General features: G+C 36.0%; 1 protein-coding gene across 1 annotated transcript in view; it reads left to right on the top strand.

Moving 5' to 3' along the window:
• Positions 1 to 13,760: 13,760 nt before the first annotated feature.
• The window catches only part of LOC121413656 (proton-coupled amino acid transporter 1-like), a 33,232-nt gene continuing 32,357 nt past the window's right edge, over positions 13,761 to 14,635 (top strand). The window contains exon 1 of the mRNA XM_041606573.1: positions 13,761 to 13,827. The gene's annotated coding sequence lies outside the window, so the exon portion shown is untranslated. The remainder of the gene's footprint in view (positions 13,828 to 14,635) is intronic.

Below are 14,635 nucleotides of genomic sequence, written 5' to 3'. Positions count from 1 at the left end.
GTATATACCAGCTGAAGCCTTCTTGCAAGACTAGTGCGGGCTTTTTTTATATTATATCGTTCCAAGACTTGATCTACGGAAGGGGAGGCGGTACTATAGCATGATACCTACAGTATGTGCCGCACCGCTTTCTGAATTGGTGATGCTCTGGAACGGAAATAACTAGGGAATATTGGATGGCCTTGAGTGGGATGCGTGGAAATATTGTTCTTTATCTATCAATAATATTTCTACGCATCCCACGAAAATTGGCCATCCAATATTATAATTATTATTATCATTATTGTTATTATTATTATTATGATTATAATAATAATAATTGGATTTATGTAGCGCTTTTTCCAGAGGATACAAAGCGCTGTTAATTGCATAAAACAAGTTAAGGTTTATGGTTATATAAGTGTGTTTTGAGATGTTTTTTTGAAGAGGTTAAGAGAAGAGAGGTTTCGGAGAGATGGAGGGAGTTTGTTCCAAAGACGGAATATTATAATTATTATTATTATTATACAGATATTAACTGATGGGGTGTGTAATATGAACATTGTTTGGACCGCCAGATTTATATTTTCCTAAGGGGTTATATTTTAAATATAAATCCTTTAGGCGGTCCAAAGAATTTTTACACACCCCATCAGCCGGCAGCCGCCAATATCTGTTATATTAGATAGCCTTGAATGATGAAGATAGATCTAACTTTTAACGTTAAATTTTAACTTTAAGTTAGGTCTATACGGTGCGTGCAGTCGACCAGTTGTGTATGATATTTAATGATGACTAATGGAACTGGTGGGTGTTTCATAAAGCTGTTCGTAAAGTTACGAAAGACTTTACGCACGACTGGAACATGTTCTTAGTTCATAACTAAATTACATAGAGATATCACATAGCATAAGAAAAGATCACCAGTCGTGCGTAAAGTCTTTCGTAACTTTGCGAACAGCTTTATGAAACACCCACCAGGATAAGTAATGTTAGTCTAACGCATGAATGCCCATTTTCTAATCAAAATCAAGTTTGTTTAGATCTAGGCATATTTTGTTGTTAGATCTATTTTAAAGTCCAGTCCATGTTCAGAACCCAAGGCATGCAGATCGAGAATGCATGTTGAGCCATGATAAGGTGCAGATTCTGATCAAATTTACCCTTAGTCAGATCTAAACATGACTAAGATAGATCTTCCTATATAATGACTAATGTCAGACTGTTAGTGGTGGTCCTGATCTTTCTGTTGTTGAACCAGCTCCAGGACCAAATCAAACTAACAAATGTTTTGCTAACACTAACTTTCGTTCAGTCGTTGTCGTTATATACGTCAGATTTCTCTAACGTTTAGACTCTAGCCTAACGTTAAATACTTTAAAAAGTAAGACCTAACTTAGATCTAGGCTAAGGCTAGGCCTACATAAAAGTAAATCTAGGCTAAATCTACTTACCCAAATTTATCGTCCAAAAGCTGATCTTATTCCCTCATCGCTCATCAGACATCACCACAAATCTTGACGTTAGACCAAATCCAAATCTAAAAAAAGTTTTAAAGCTAAGCTTCAATTTCTCTGCTAAACAAATTATTTGGCCCCACTCACCAATAAATATCCAGAAATTGTTAAATAAATCGCCAGAATTTCAGAAATTATGGTAATTCCTGTCTACGCAAATAGTATAGGCTCCATTTTAGTAGAAGTAGAAGGCCTAACGTTAGTTCTAACGTTAACTTAGATAGATCTAACGTTATCTCGGACTACTAGTAGGCTAGGCTCCCCGTCGTCGTCGTCGGACTCACTTTGAATTTTAGATTCCGCGGTCCGGTCACGGAATAGGGTCCCGTACGGGGTGTTCGAAGAGTTTTGATCGATTTCATACGATCGCTACTTTAGTCCCACATATGTTATTTCCGTGTAGTTGGTAACATATAATCCACAAGAGGGTGCTATATTACGCCAGTTCAGTTCGTAGTTCCTTTCTGCGCATGCTCAAAAGTTTCTACGCATGATCGGAGGAAGGTCATTTGTACTAAATTGACATGGGGGTTTAAAATCTAATGAGATAAGCACCAACTTTGATGTCTTGATTATTCATATATTCTTTTGAATAGTGGTTTTCATTCACATCCACAAAAAACAACAATGCGTCCACGAACGACTGGTATTTCACAGTTTGCCAAGTACATTGTACAACTTGCTATGATATGCATTCAGAGTAGGATGCAACAAATACCTTCATAAAGTGTTGATTGGTGTGCTATTCTAGTCACCTGGTCTATTCAATTTCTTCATCCTGCTATGTAGGGCAAGCTTACGTAATATCTTGCTTTGAAATCTGCCTATCATAATGAAAGAAATGAAAGGTCATTTGACCAAAATAGTCAATGAAGTTAACTACGAACTGGTCTATTCATCGAAGGTAGCTGGGAAAATACGTTGATTTCGATCATATCACGTGACGCGCTAAGAACCACTCTGTCTTGGCTATCTAATATTATTATTTAGATACCCCACAAACCTAAACATGAATTAATAAAGCAAAAAATTTGTTTTAATCAACCATTTTATGTCAATCTTGTAAATCATGAACATGGCGACTAAGTATTGTCATTTTAAGAAATCTCTGTAAAGATGCGCTATAGCGTGATGGTGCCAGGTAAAAATGGCAGAGGCAAAAATGGCAGAGGTGAAAATGGCAGAAGTAAAAATGGCAGAGGTAAAAATGGCAGAAGTAAAAATGGCAGAGGTAAAAATGGCAGAGGAAAAATGGCAGAGGTAAAAATGGCAGAGGTAAAAATGGCAGAGGTAAAAATGACAGAGGTAAAAATGACAAAGGTAAAAATGGCAGAGGTAAAAATGGCAGAGGTTAATAATGGCAGACGGTGAAAATGGCAGAGGTAAAAATGGCAGAGGTAATAATGGCAGACGGTGAAAATGGCAAGAGTTAAAAATGACTTGAGGTAAGGATATCATGACATACTACATCAACGAGGAAAGACAGAGCCTTTCCAATCAGTCATTATTATTGGCCGTGAATGGAATCCTATCGACGGAATTAGCATTATGAACTGAAAAGATATTATTTAGATGTTTTAATCATTTTAGGTCAGCTCTATACTTTATCGTTGATATGATTAAACTCAAACATTTTCATGCCAGAATGATTTCAATTAGTGAGTGATGAAAGGATTTGTCTTGGAGTAGAACAGCACTTCATCACATACATACCAAACGAATTTTAATGTAAACACCAAAATGTGCGCCACCATTAACACACTTAAATAGACAAGTTCGGGATTTCTTTGAACCACTTGCATTATTTGGATAACAGAAAAATAACAAACCGTTCTGTAATAAAAAGTTATTTTTCATATTTCAACACCATAATGGATCCGAATAGATATTGATATGATACGCATATAGTTAATAGTAAATGATATAATAATAGCAATTAGTGTTTAATTTTTCAGAGCAATACCTCATTGCAGCTAGTCCAGTGGATAGCAGGTTCCTAAACTAGTTTCTATGGTAACAGTTACCGCATGAATTTGGAAATGTTTAGCGAATCAAGGATTTTATTTCAAATTTATAGGCTTTTCTTATAAGGTACCATTCTATCGACCTGTTTTGAAGGGGGAATTCACCCTGACAAATGTTTTACTGTAAAAATAGCAGAAAAATTATTGGTGAAGGTTTACGGAAAACCCATCAAAGATTAAGAAAGTTATAAAAAAAGTTTGAGTTTTTGATCTGTGACGTCATATACGAGCAGCTGCCCCGTATTACTTTTCAAAATTTTTAATCTGGGTTCTTGATTACTAAAAAAAAGTCTTTCAGGAGCGGTTGTGAAATGATTTGTATGTTGATATACTATACAATGATAAAAGTGTCCCCTCCATTTTCTCAGAATTCTATTATGATATTTTGCTAATATATAGTACTTTGATTTGTTTTACTTATGGAAAAATATCATATATTGTACATGCCTCAATTTATATTGTCTGTATAAGTTCATTGTAATTATTTCGACCACTTTACTTCGTTCTGTTGAAAATGAAATAAATTGAAATTGAAAAAAAATGAAAAACAATAAAAAACATTTTCATTTCTTAAAATGACATTTCATTGATATATTTTGTTACACCAGATTTGGGGGAAAATGCTCGAAAATAACGTCACCATTAAAATATAAAATTCAAATAGCTTTTTAAATCTTTGATGGATTCCCTTAAAACCTTACCAATATCATTTTAATTATTTTCTGCCATTTTTACAATAAACTTTCTGTCAGGATGAATTTCCCCTTTAATGAACTAATTACAATACTTGGGATCCAAAGTGTGCTTCAAATTTGAATATTAGAAGAGCGATTTGACATGAAAATGCTGTTCATGTAAGTCCAGGAGTAAATTAAGAAAAATAAACTCGGGTGTTATCAATTTTGCGCAGAAAATCTACAGTATGATTAATGTTACCCTTTCCATTAGTCAAACATTATAATTCTAATTTTCTTCACAGAACTTTTCTTTTTTAATCTACTGTACATGGAAGGGCTTTTGGATTTTTTGGCATGGCGGTTTAAGACTGGCCATTTATACCTCTGTCATTTTACCTCTACCATTATTACCTCTGCCATTATTACCTCTGCCATTTTTACCTTTGCCATTTTTTCCTCTGCCATTTTTACCTCTGCCATTTATACCTCTGCCATTTTTACCTCTGCCATTTTTACCTCTGCCATTTTTACACCGAGCCAGCGTGATAGTGCAAGTGAATTTGAAATCAATAAATTGAGGCAATCTCGCTGCTTTGCCACATCTCCTAGCAACTAATAGACAATGCAATTTCATTGTGACGTAGCATTAGCTTCATGCGCACAATTATTTATTAACCATATACCAATGAACATTGTGGGCGGGGCAAAATATTCAGTTTTCATATAGGCATGCTACGTTAAAAATCAGTTTTAATATTTTGTCTCTTTCAAACAACCTCGCAAGACGTCAAAAAATATCTGAGCCTCTAAAACCCTACATCTAAATAATAATTGGTCTTATTCGTATACTTATTATTAATTCTAAAGATGCCATCACCTTACATCCGATCTGTATTTTGAAGAGCAAATCGTTCTTACCCTTATACCTTTCATGAAATCATGATATACGACAATGGTGATATAGACAGTGTGCTCAAGGAAAAGTGTCTACTCATCATAATTACTAAAAATTAATTTGTCGATGGTATGCTAGATTGAACGGAATGTAAACATGCCTCCCTGCAGCGGCGACAGGTCCTTGGAGAAACACTTCAAGTGCCAGCCAGAGACGCCTTGTGAGAAATGTCCTTCACCACTAATGCTACAGTCAGACCGATGAATCCGAGTCCCAATCGATCGAAACTATCATGTTATTTTTAAGGGCGTTTTGACGAGTGGATACCATGCGCGACCCCCCAAAACACGTAAGAAGCATGTCTTTTTCAAGATAGGGCACGTTACGTATGTAACGTGATAAGGGTGTCAAAAACACAAAATAATTAAAAACAAATTGTATCTATTTTGCTGAGAAAGCTACGTGTTAAGGGTCAAATTTGCGGGGATGATAAAACAAAGTTAAAATGGTTAATAAAGGATGTCCTTTTTGCCCCAAACATTACGTGTTTAGAGTCCGATTTGCACAAGGTGTGGGGCCCAACCAAACCAAATGATGTGTAAAGGTAAAACCGATGACAAATATCGCTGTACTTGTTTAGGGGTTCATTTAAGGGACTACTTGCCAAGAGTATCGTTTTGTTTTCAATACTTGTTAAGGATAGGGTTTCACACGCCAATACTTGTTAAGGTTAAGGGGTGCATTTTCAGAACATGAAAAATACGTGTTTAGGGTGCTTTTCGAGACCTGCATGGTCGCGCATGGTATCCACTCGTCAATGGAAGTGCCCCCCCCCGTCGGATTCGTTGGTGTGACTGTATTTAGGTGAGTCTCGCTAGGATACAATCTGTGTACAGAAAACGGCTTTCCATAAGGCAGTTTCCATTTAATCATTCTGCCCCCCCGGGGGGGGGGCACTTCCATGACGAGTGGATACCATGCGCGACCATGAGGGTCTCGAAAAGCAGGCTAAACACGTATTTTCCAGAAGTTCTGAAAATGCACCCCTTAACAAGTATTGGCGTGTGAACCCCTACCATTAACAAGCCTGAAAACATTAAACGATACTCTTGGCAAGTATTCCCTGTATTGGACCCCTAAGCAAGTATACAGCGATATTTCTATATTGTTATGCCACGGACGACGTTGGTCGTCGGTTTTATGGCCTACATCATTGGGTTTAGTACAGCTCCACCTCCCCACACCTCGCGCAAATCGTACTCTTAACAGGTATAGTGTTGACTCTTTTGGCAAAAAGTACATACAAAACGGTTTAGTCTTAACTTTTACAACCTCGCAAATTTGACCCTAAACACGTTTTATCGAAAATAGATACCCTTTTTTCCATTATTTTAGTGTTTTTGACACCCTAATAACGTTACATACCTAACGTGCCCTATCTTGAAAAAGACATCCTTTTTACGTGTTTTTGCATGGGGGTCGCGCATGGAATCCACTCGTCAGTGTAGGCCTGCCTCCCCCCCCCCCGCCCGGATTCTGTCTTTTTTCCGTTGTGAAAGTCTACCATGTCTTCTCCAGAATCGACCAACTTATGCCTTTCAAACTGACGTATACATGGTATAAGCTTAAATGATCGGTCTGAAATCCGGGTTTTCTCGTTGTGACTGGGAAATGAGGATGAGGAAATCTGTGTGCCCTTATACAACAAAGTCAAATCCCGGGAGTCAAATGTCGACAAACATTTCAGAGTCAAATGCCAAAACGCTCTTCACGTGTTGTATTAATCAAATATCATTATTTTCAAGTTATTTATAACTGGAACAGGCGCGGATCCAGGAGGGGGCCGAGCCGGCCCCGCCCCCCCCCCCTATTTTTTTACAACCTGCAGAAAAAGTGTACTCTTTAACTTGATAGAAAGTACGAAAAACAGATAGAAAAGTAAGAAAGAGGTATTATAACCGTGATATGTAATTTACATGCAGCCTCGTAACGGCCGGCCCGACCCCGAAAGGGTGAGGGGAAGAATCGGAAAATAGACTTTATATAAAAAAAATTCTTTGATAGAAAGTACGAAAAACAGATAGAAAAGTAAGAAAGAGGTATTATAACCGTGATATGTAATTTACATGCAGCCTCGTAACGGCCGGCCCGACCCCGAAAGGGTGAGGGGAAGAATCGGAAAATAGACTTTATATAAAAAAAAAATTCGCTCGCGCTTCGCGCTCGCATTGCCTGTGTAATGAATCCCATTTAAGAGGGTTAAATGACACTTAATATATCCAGTTCTTATATCAATTTGCTCACAATGTTTTAGCTCGCACATCAAGCTTTTATTATTTTGTTTGATTTACACAAATTGTTTTATCAAAATTTTCAGGCTCGCGCTGCGCGCTCGCATTGTTTGATTTGTGAGATACCTATCCTCTTTGGAAATTCTTTCTAAAAATTGTCAAAATGCTCCTTTATCTGTTTATCATGTCAGTATATAAAAAAAAATAAGCTCGTGCTTCGCGCTCGCATTTAATTGTTTGAGACACACAGCTTGTTCTTTATTTAAATAAAAACGCGCTTAGACTGTCCAGTTTTCAGGTCGGAATGTCAAAAATTTTGAGCTCGCACTCATTATTTAATTGGTGCTACTTGTATCCTCTTCATTAATCATTAAAAACAGTCCTAATTGAGTCCCTTTTCACGTTACTATAATAAAATTTCAGCTCGCGCTTCGCGCTCGCATTGTTTACTTGGATACTTATCTTTGTTCATGATTATAAAAACTGCTCAGAATTTTCAGCTCTAAGGACATAAAATATCAAAGAATTTTAGCTCGCGCTTCGCGCTCGCATTATATATTAAGACCACATGAGATACCTTATCTTGTTTATGACAACTAACATACTTAAAACTTCAGTCTTTTTATAGGACTACCCCCTGAAAAAAAACCCCAAAAATCAGATTATAGCGGCCAATCGAGAAAAATTCTGATGAAAATATTTTTCGGCCCCCCACCCCTAATGGCGAAAGCTGGATCCGCCCCTGTGGAACATGACTGTTTGCGTGGACATGGTGGAAGTACAAGGCGGAGGCGAAGAAGAAGAGGAGGGGGGGGTGTTGCACCCACAAATGTAATAACGCCCACAAATGTAATAACGCCCACAAATGTAATAACACTTTACCCACAAATGTAATAACGCCCACAAATGTAATAACACTTTACCCACAAATGTAATAATTTTTGATCGCCCACAAATGTAATAATGACTTTACCCACAAATGTAATAAATTTGAAGGGATTTTTGGCGAATCCGCTCTAAACTAAAATCCTATAGTAATGCGTTCATATAGCACAAAAGTGCAAAGTCTTTTTTCAGACCGGGTTAATAAAACATCAAAGTACAAGTCCAAAGTCTTTTTTCCAGACCCGGTTGTTTCAAAAATTATAATATAAATCCAAAGTCTTTTTTCCAGACCCGGTTGTTTAAAAAAATATAATAAAAGTCCAAAGTCTTTTTTTTCCAGACCCGGTTGTTTCAAAAATTGTGATATAAGTCCAAAGTCTTTTTTCCAGACCCGGTTGTTTCAAAAATTATAATATAAATCCAAAGTCTTTTTTCCAGACCCGGTTGTTTCAAGAATTTTAATAAGTCCAAAGTCTTTTTCCAGACCCAGTTATTTCAAAATTTATAATATAAGTCCAAACTAAGATACGATAATGATATTCCTGTGGAAAAATGGGAATCGAGCTTAGTCTTTTCTCCAGACCCAGTTAATCAAAACTGGTGGAATTAATGTCTTTGTTGTTGTTTCAACTTATACGGTGTATATTGTGAATGTATGCACTAAGAGTAAATTGAAAATCAAGCGTAGTCTTTTCTCCAGACCCGGTTACCTGTTATTTAAACATTATGAATAACAGTTTAAAAACAGTATAAAGACCCCATAATCTTATTAATGCTGGATATAGCTTAGTCTTTCAGCCCGACCATTTTTTTTCTTCAAAAAAAAACGCTAATAGTAAGAATAAAAAAAAATCAAAGTCTAAGACCAAACAAACCTTCAACCTAAGAACCTGTTTTAAAAGAGGTTTAGAGTGTTGTCTTTATTCCAGACCTAAAACAATCACGAAAAAAATCTTCTAACATAAGACCTTATATTCTTATTCTCGTGGAATAACACGAGTTTGTTTTAAAACGTACTCTTTCCTCCAGACCCGGCTATTAAAACAAGTAACTGAAAAACTTCAAATCTAAGACCAAATTTCCAAAGTTTCACCCAGTAAAAATATGTCTTTTTTTAAATAATACTACTACCCCTACTAACGCGTGGGTTAAAGCAGACATCCTTTCTCCAGACTTGGTTACTATTTGAAAAATAAAATAATTTTTACAAATATTCTAAAACGAATACCCAATAATCTAATTACTGTGGAACAACATGAAGACCGATTGTCGAAGATCGACTTTCCTCCAGACACAATTATTTCAGGAATAAAAATCAATAAAACTCAACCCCCAACAACGAATCTAAGAACCAACAATCCTCCAAATTAAGACCATGCATGAAGAAAAGCACATGTATAGAGCGTTGTCTTTATTCCAGACCCGGTGATTTAAAAATGATTTAAACAATCCTAAAAACAAAAGACTCATATTCTTATTCTTGTGGAATAACACGAGTATTATGCTTAGTCTTTCGTCTGGACCCGGTTATTTAAGAGATAAAGAAATATTGAAAAAAATGACAGCTGAGACCAATCTTCAAAATTAAACCCACGTAAAATGCTTGGGCTTAGAGTGTTGTCTTTACCCCTCACCGACGTATATTATAACTTTTGAAACGACCGGGTCTGAATAAAAGACTTTGGACTTGCATTATAATTTTTGAATTAACCGGGTCTGGAAAAAAGACTTTGGACCTATATTATAATTTTGATACAACCGGGTCTGGTAAAAATACTTTGGACGTATATTATAATTTTGAAAAACCGGGTCTGGAAAAAGACTTGGACTTGTACTGTAATATTTCATTAACCGGGTCTGGAAAAAAGACTTTGAACTTTTGTGCTCTTTGAACGCATTACTATAGGATATTAGTTTAGAACGAATTTGCCAAAAAATCACTTCAAATTTATTACATTTGTGGGTAAAGTCATTATTACATTTGTGGGTAAAGTGTTATTACATTTGTGGGCGTTATTACATTTGTGGGTAAAGTGTTATTACATTTGTGGGCGTTATTACATTTGTGGGTAAAGTGTTATTACATTTGTGGGCGATCAAAAATTATTACATTTGTGGGTAAAGTGTTATTACATTTGTGGGCGTTATTACATTTGTGGGTAAAGTGTTATTACATTTGTGGGCGTTATTACATTTGTGGGCGATTATTACATTTGTGGGTGTAACAGGAGGAAGAAGAAAATATCTCGTTGCGAGTACGATTCGAACCTACGCGGGAAGATCCTATTGTAGTCAAACGCCTTAACCACTTGGCCATCGAACCTTTTATTGATTGCATTAGGCCTACTTATACTTCTGATATTTTGGGGTTCTTTTCATAACCCTGAATGTAATGTGTGAGGTCAGTTCAATTACCTCGCTTTTGAAATTTACGAGAAAAGCAAAATAAAGAAAACAAGAAAGAAAGAAATAAAAACGATATGATTGCCTAACAAACGTGAGTAACATAAAAAAATATTGCTACACATAATAAAAAAGGGGATAATACAAATGTTATCAATTGATCAAAGTAAAAACCGAAGAATCTAGAGCATAGGAATTTTGGAGTAACACGTTAGTATTTGACTGTTTACCAGTTTGGATAGATGTCTGGTTATTTAAGTTAAAGTTTGTTAAGGACAATTTATTGGTCAATTTTGATTTTAAGTTCACGTATAATATTATGGCTAACCTTATTAAATGGAAATTAAAAGAAAATGACAAATGTTTTTACTGTGATAAAAAAGGTGATTGCAGTCATATGTTTTTCTTTTGTAACATTATGATATTTTGGAAAAAAAAGTTGAAGAAAATGTACAGAAATATATTTTCCCAAATTTTCATTTCCAGCCATGTCATATACTATCAAGAATTTCATTTAGATCAAAAGAAAAGAATGATATAAAAATAATTTTGAATTATGCTTTATATACTATTTATAAATGCTTCGCTGGAAAAGAATCTAAAAGGAAAATAACGATTCAAAGGCTGTTTAATATATATATTGTCTTATCTATTAAGATATCGTTAACAGATAGAAGAAAATGTGAAATCCAGAAAACCATGTCTTTCCCTCCAGAAATGGAGGCAAATGTTAGCACTGTGAATACATTTTGTTTGATGAATAAAGAAGACCAGCAATGATTATTTTACACAAAAAAAATCTACACAGAGGTGTCCGTGTCAGATGTCTTAAAAGTTTTCACCAAGAGATGGCAGCAATTACTTTAACGAATAAAATTCAGTTAAATTTTGACTGTAAGCTGTGCCCGTTGTTGAAGCACCAACAGATTTACGGGGGGTGGTGGTCCAAATGTTTTTCACCAGTGGCAGCGCCCCCTGGTAATTGGGTAGGTATAAAAAAAAAGTAGCAGGAATTTAATTGAAATCACCTTCATTTTGTTGTGAAAAACAGCTAATAACATCATCTAATACCTTTTTTCCCTGTCCTCTTGTTTTCCGTGGTTGAACTTTTGGGGTGGGGGGAGGCAAATGACCCCCCCCCACCGTCTGTACGCCAGTCGAGACTGGGGTAAACTAACTTCACAATTTCAATGATTTTTTTTCTTCCTATTATAATCATATCAGATGGGTATCTTGAACCTATACACCACAAGTATTGTATTAAATCATGCGCTTATTTAAGCCACTACTCTAATATTCATTTGATTATAAAAGAATACAATTACTTTCTGAAAAAAAAAACAATCAAGTCCAGGAACATAACAATGGTCGATGGGCTGGGGAGGGGGGCAAGAGCCAAAACTATCACGGTCATTATGGTAATAAAAGGATTTTTATGATTGTGCGCTACGAAGCTGTATGCGGCATAATTATTGTAGCATAAGGATTTTTTTTAAAGAAGAAAAAGAGGGGGCACAGCATGGCGCGTGTGGCAAACATTATTTTGTCTAATATAACGAGAGAGAGAGGGAGAGAGAGAGAGAAGCGAGCAAGAAAAACGATCACCTTTTCATGATAAACTAAATTTGATATAGATTGTTACATGTCATTCAGAAAATAATTTTAAAGCCTGGTTTAACCAAAATGTGTGGTAGTTTGAGATTCATTTCATTTTAATTATTGGATTAGGACGAAGATCATATGATTTTTTTTTTTCAAAATCGTTTTTTTTTTTTGGGGGGGGCTGTTTTGAGGGTTTCGTTTATTTTAAAACCAATTGATTCATTATTTAGATTTTAATGGATTTTTTGGTTAGTTAGTTATTCTTTCAATTAATTTGGGTTCCATAGGCCTATTAAGTTCCTTAAACCTTTCCTCTCCTATTCTTTCTTAATTTCCTCGTTTTCGTATTTTTTCTTGGCTATAGAACATTTTTGGGCCCATAAAAAACCCCTTGCATCTGTACGCTATGCGAGATGGGGTCCGGGCGGAGCCGCCGGAACTCTTATCCAGTACTGATGGCAGCTAGTTTTAATCAAATCGCGGGTAAACATGGTATATGCCTCTAGGTTTTTAGACAACACATTACACAGAGTGTATAACCAAATATTTTGAGGAGTCGCACAACATAGCAAATGTGGGAAAAAGTCGCCAGCGAGTAAAGTGAATCAGAAAAAAATTGCCTTTTGAAATTAAATTCCAATTATTTGATAGATACCGGTACTGTATATTCAGCTAATATTTCATTGTTTTCTAAGTTCTTTTCCTTTCATTGTCCGATACTCTCTCTTTACGTCAGTGCTTCAGTTTAACAGGAAGGGATACAGCGGGGGTCCCGTTATAGCCCTTTTGAAGGTTACAGATGAAGAGCCCCTAGTACACGGATCTGGGGCAAAGGCCCCGTAAGCTTAGCTTTTCTTTCTTTCTTTCTTTCTTTTTTTCTTTCTTTTTTTCTTTCTTTCTTTCTTCCTTCCTTCCGCTTATTTACTTATTTATTTATCTATTTATTTCTCCATTTCCTCTGTATTCCTTTTTTAAATGAAATGCTCCACCCCGTTAAGCCACTGATCAAATCTTACATTAAATCAACAATTTTAATCAAAATGGAACGGTATAAAACTGTTATTAAAGAAGAAAAAACAACCATTCCATTCCGTGTTTTTATTTGGCAATAAGTCATGATTGACTATTTTGCCACTCACTATATAAAGAGTAGGGTAACAATTTTATTCATTATTATTATTTTTATTTTTCCCCCTTTTTTATTATTTCTTGTATATTCATTCCTTTTTTAAAATGAAATTACAAACAAAACAAAACATTTAAATACATATGAAAAAACATATAAGGTCGTTGATCGACGATCTACGTGATATCATATAACAGAAAATCATTCTAACAAGAGGGGATAACGTTTTAAAAACGTTAAAACAAAACCAACGCAATTTACAATTTAAAAAAATATATTATCGGGGGGCGGGTCCGCGCACAATTAATTATCGGTCGCGCCGGCTTGAAGTAAAACTATAAATATTTCAGCGAGTCAGCGCAGCTGATCTTATTAAAAACGGGTTGGGAGGCGCGGCCGGTGGATATTTTATTCCTCAACAGTTAACGGTATGTTACTTTTTTTAGTTATTAATCTTTTCGGTAATATATTCTCTAAAAAATATTAAAGTTGCTGATTTGTATTAAAATGTATTTTTTGTTGTTGTTGCCGAGCCGGTCTCTAGCTCTATTCGAGTTCGAGTGACAACTGCACTGCGTAAGTGCGAGGATATCGGATGTTCCCATCTCACCATCGGGGAGCTGCCCGCTTGAACCGCTCACTTTTTCGTGAGAAACGGATGCAGCCTGTGCTGAGTGTATCATACTCGCTCAGTCACTAGTCAGACTACATGTAGCCGCACTAGCGTCTTCTTACTTAGCGAGCTGTAACTTCACTGTCTTCAGTGTAACGACTTAACTTAAGTCGGTGACAGTGAACATCGTACTGTAACCTAATCCAGTCAATATTTTTTTTAATTAATCACTGCCAACATAAATACTTAGTACGGTACATGTACAGAACTGAAGTGTAGGCCTCGTTCGTAGGATGAGTGGGTAGGCCCACTTATTCAATGAATAAGGTTATGATATAAATAACCTAACCCAGCGAACTCCCGCCCGCTACGTGGGCAGGAGCCCAGGACCTTACGTGTAATTGACCATACTCACCTGACTAGCGTGAAGTATGGTCAAAATAATTCTCCGAATAAATAGTTAAAACAGAAATCAAGCACTTACCACGATTATATGGATGAAGGTACTCTAACGAGTGGCAGTTTCCTGACATCTGGGCACAAACTGGAACCTCAAAAAAACGAAAAGTTCTCTCCTACCCCAGTCTCGATCGGCCATTTTGTTACGATTCAAAACAAAAATG

The sequence above is a fragment of the Lytechinus variegatus genome, chromosome 1, assembly GCF_018143015.1.
Source record: "Lytechinus variegatus isolate NC3 chromosome 1, Lvar_3.0, whole genome shotgun sequence".
Lineage (NCBI taxonomy): Eukaryota > Metazoa > Echinodermata > Echinoidea > Temnopleuroida > Toxopneustidae > Lytechinus > Lytechinus variegatus.
This window is presented reverse-complemented; position numbering and strand designations above follow the sequence as displayed.